The sequence below is a fragment of the Ursus americanus genome, chromosome 13, assembly GCF_024610735.1.
Source record: "Ursus americanus isolate L20-20 chromosome 13, mUrsAme1.1.p, whole genome shotgun sequence".
NCBI classification, from domain to species: Eukaryota; Metazoa; Chordata; class Mammalia; order Carnivora; family Ursidae; genus Ursus; species Ursus americanus.
The window spans coordinates 1901133-1906197 of record NC_142139.1 but is presented as its reverse complement, the minus strand read 5'-3'; positions in this window follow the sequence as shown (position 1 = coordinate 1906197).

The window sequence follows — 5065 nt, the reverse complement described above, 5'->3', positions numbered from 1 at the left end:
TTATAAGGAACAAGGTTCTCTTCTCTTTATAAATATTAGCAAATATATGCTAATTTATTCACTTGTTTTCTAAATTTGCACTTTTTTTTCTGGAAGTATTGTCTTGAGTTCTTAGACGTAGCTTTTTAAATATTTCTCATTTTGAAAGTTATAATCACAAATTATATATTGTTTTATTACTTGAAAATTTAGTTATTTGATAGAAACTAAATATGTAAGCAAGAATATTTTTATCATAAATATGAAATCATAATTAAATGAAAGATGAGAGAATAAAGTACTGGGGGGATATATGCTTAAGTCATTTCATAACTTAGTATGAAATGGTACCTGGTCTAACATAAAAATTAGAAACTGTAAGAAAGGTAAATTTAACTACATAGAAAATAAAATATCTGTACAGTTGACCCTTGAGAAACATGAGGATTAGGACCACTGACCAGTTGAAAATCAAAATAACTTTTGATTTCCCAAAAACTTACCTATTAAGAGGCTGCTATTGATCAGAACCCTTACTGATAATGTAAACAGTCGATTAACACACATTTTGTATGCTATATGTATTGAGTACTGTGTTCTTACAATAGAGTAAGCTAAAGAAAAGAAAACGTTATTAAGAAAGTCATAAGAAAGAGAAAATACATTTACAGGACTGTACTGTATGTATTGAAAAAAATCCCTATAAAAGTGGACTCACATAGTTTAAACCCATATTGCTCAAAGGTCAACTGTACATAAGAAGTATAAATAAGGTAGATACAGAAACAATAAACTGGGAATTAATTTTTACTATATATAGATGATTGACAGGCTATTTGCCATAAGTTACAAGAAATACTACATATCAATATCAAATAACTAAATGGAATAAGTAAGGGCAAAAGTCATAAAACATAATCTACAGGAAAAAAGTATAAATAACAGGAAACATATGAAAAGACGTTTCATCTGACTACAAAAGAAAGAAATGCAAATTTAAACAATGAGATATTTTTCTTGGAAAACATCAAAATGGGTGATGATGCCAGTGATGGAAACAGATCGTCTTAGGAGGTGGTAGTATAAGTTAACGCACTTCACTGAAACAGTTGGAAATACCTAAAGTCAAGTCATTTTCAAAATTAAATATTGATAAATTTTGGAGTCAGATATTCTATTACCAAGAATTTTTCCTGAAGAAATAGTTGCACAATTGTAGAAAGATATATGTATGTAGGTATCCATTGCAACTCTGTTTTAATATAAAAAATTGGAAACCACCTAATTGTGTATCAATTCAAATCTAGTTTAAAACCATATAGCAGTCATCTTTTAAATATCACACGATCGCTAAAATAATATGTTATGGCTGTACATGCTGACAAAGATACGGATAACTGATAACTGATTTTTAATTGCCAAAATATATATAATCTGATCACATTTTTGTAAAATACATGATATAAATTTTGAATATATATTTTTTAAAAATCCAAAAGAGTGTACATCAAAGTAAAACCTGTGATTATCTCTTGGGAGTGGAATTATGGAAAAGTAACCTTCAACTTTGTATATTCTTTATTGCTTAGGTATTTTACAGTGGGCATATAACACTTTCGTTACCAGAAAATTACATATAAAGTTATATGTCTAAAAATATGTACTACATAATTTTTCAAGACAGATATTAATGCTGTTAAATAACTATTATCAATATATTTACCTGACATTTCACTGACACCTAATAGAGTAATTCAAAATTGTTTAAAAGTTCATTTCAAGTTATTAGCTAGGTGGTATATTAGTAGACAATATGCGAGGTATTAGTGGAGAATAGTAGAAAGCTTTAAATGAAGGGGTAAAGCAATGAAAATGAAATATTGAAGAATGGTGATTACTTGGAAAAGGGTAATGGCTAGAGAATGTGACATTCGCAGTTCTTTATAACATCAGTGTTCAGTACACCACACTTTGGTTTGAGGTTGCAATAATGCTTACCGATGATTCTCAAAATGTTTAAAAATTCAGCACAAATCATCCTCTGTGATTCTCTCTGATCACTACCAATGACCCGTATTTCTTGTATCAAATAGAAAAAAGCGTTTTATTTAATGACAGATATCACAGAAAACCAAAACTAGCTGGGTACTGCTCCCTGTCCCCTTCCCCCGCCCCCCGGAAAAAACAAACAACTTCTCTTTTCCTCTTTCATCAGTCTTTGATTTCGTGTCTGGGGCTGAGAATCCAGAGATAAATTACTTGTGAACATGCCTTCTTGGGAACTTGAACTCTAGATGAGAAGACAAACAAATGAATTAAAACACACACACACACACAAAGAAAATAGAAATACGTTTCAATACATTGAAATTAGGTGTCAGTTAATGTCAGTTAAGGCAGAGTGTAAATAAGATTCTGTGTGTTGGGAGTGCTTAACAGTAAAGCTGGCCTCCCTGTATTTAAGGGTGGAGATTACATGTCACCTTTGGGCAGATTTTTATTCTGTGACAAAACGCTTAACGTGGTTGTCCCTTACTTATAGATGTTAGAGTGAATGCTCTTAAGGAAACGGAAGTTTGGAACTTTTTCTGAAGGGCCCAGAAAGAGAATACTGTACACATGTGACCATTAGGAGGACCGAGTACAGGAGTGACAGGGGGCATCTGCCTGAGTGGTGGCACTGCAGGGAGCCCACGTACAGTGCGCAGTTGACATTGCGAACTTCTCTAGATCTGACAATTCTGACCTAGCAGTTGAGCTTTGAGGAAAAATACTTCAGCCTGGATATAAACTAAAAGTGATGACCTTGGTGCCTGGCATTTACCCCCTGGGGCCTGGCCATCAAACTGACCCGAGCAGGTTGTTGTCGTGGTGTACGCTGAAGTGACCGGACAAACCTTCAACTGGGACCACGTGAACTGATAAGAAGAAACAGTGTGAGGGACTTGGTGTGTGGGCTACACAGCTCTCTGGAGCCCCTGGACAAGCAGGGGTGACAGAGGCTGAGAGGCATGTGGAGACTTGGGGATTGCTTGGAAAAATAAAACGATGTGACCACATTTGTAAACTGGTGGCATGATTGAAGAGTGTTCAAATAATGGCGGAAGTGGGCAGCCGGAGAATAAGAGGGTAACAGTAGAGTGGAGAGTTTTGAACTAAGAGTTGGGAGATTTGGGATTAAATATGTTTTCTTCAGTACCACTATGCCAGTTTAAAGATGAGGGGATAGAAACTCAGAAAGTTAACTAAATCAACCTAAGAAACCCAGCTTCTGAGTGGCAGGAATGGGATTGGAATCCAAATTGCCATAGGACTGAACTGGTATTTCTCACTGTGTATGTCCAACGGCCTTCTTGATATATTCCTTTGAAATTTAATAGGCATCCTCAACCGGACTAGACAAAAGAGAGCTTTAGATTTCTCTGTCTGCTCTCCAAATTCAATTATCCATAGTTTTCTCAGCCTTAATTACGGTATCTACGTATCCATCTGGTTGCTCAGTCTCCAAACTTAAGAGTCATTCTGATTCCTCTCTTTAAACACAGCTTCACTGAGTTCATGAGTAGGTTTTACAGGCTCTAGCTCCAAAGTATCTGCTGCCAGTAATACTGCCTCAGCCATCAGGTTTTGCCCAGCCCGTGGCAATAACCTCTAAATTGGTTTTCTAGCAGAACATATCTTTCAAATAGTGACATCATGCACTTCTGAGAACTCCCACCTCCTTAACAGTCCATTCTCCACACAGAAGCCAAAGTGAGCTTTCTCAAGTATGATTCAGATCGTGCCACACTTCAGTTTAAAATCATCCAATGCCTTAAAAAAAAAAACAAAAATGGAAAAAATTCCACTCTCCTTCTACTGCCCGCCACCCCTACTTGGTGAGATCATTGCTGATTTATTTGTCCTCATTCTCCTGCCCCCTGTGTTCCTCTTTGTTCCGAATTCTCCACGTCCATTGACCTTTCTGCCTCTTAGACACACCAGCTCCTTTCTACCGTAGGGCTTTGGTGTTTGCTTTTCCTTATGTGTGGATTGCTGTTCCCCCAGATCTCGGCATGTCTGCCGCCTCCTCCTCATTCAAGTCCAAACTCAAATGTAACTACTTAGAGGTGACTCCTTAGTTAGAGCAACCCCCTCACTCTGAATGACATTTCCACATTTTATCTTCTTAGCTCTTCGCCCTTGTTGAAATTCCTACAAGAGATTAGAATCTCATCGAAGACATGGACTCTGTTTTTTATACTTCAGCATTCCACTACCTAGAGTACTGCCTGTGCATACTTGGTGTTTAATAAATATTTGTTGAGTGACTGTATTCATGGGTTATTTGTATCCTATGATAGCCTTTCAGAAGTGATGAACAAACTTGTGAAATGAGAGAATGTGTCCTTTCTAAATAATGGTAAATTGTGAGAAAGTCTCTGTTAGACTAGTATCTATGGGTATTCCACTTAGCTTGCCTGTGATTGTTCAAAACTAGGTAAAAACAAACATGGGAACACATAATACTATATCACTCAAATTGCTACTTAGATTACAACCATATCAATACTTAGGTCTTGTGATAAAGTCCCTCAACGCCGAGAATAAATTACCACTTTATAGCAACATTCACCAATTGAAAGGTCAGTGTCTTTCACTTCCTTTCAAAGTCAGAGCCCCAGAACACTAAGACTGAGAACTCTAGAAACCCTTCTCCAGAATTCCAAGTGAAATACTCTGTTCACACTCTGTATTTGTAACAATTTACTGAAGTTCACAATTTTTTCCACATTTCACTGTTGTATGAGGTTAGACTGAGCAAGGAGTCACCAACTTTATTATTTTATTGAATTCAGAAACAAAAGGAATGGAAGTTGTTGCAGCAGTTTGTGCTGTAATGGATTAAGCCAATGTATACAGTTTTTAAAAGATTTATTTATTCATTTTAGAGAGAGAAAGAGAGAGCATGGGGGGAGGGGCAGGAAAGGAAGAGAGAAACTCAAGCAGACTCTACGTTGAGTGCAGAGCCCCATGTGGGGCTTGATCTCATAACCCTGAGATCACGACCTGAGCCAAAACCAAGAGTCCACCGCTTAACTGACTG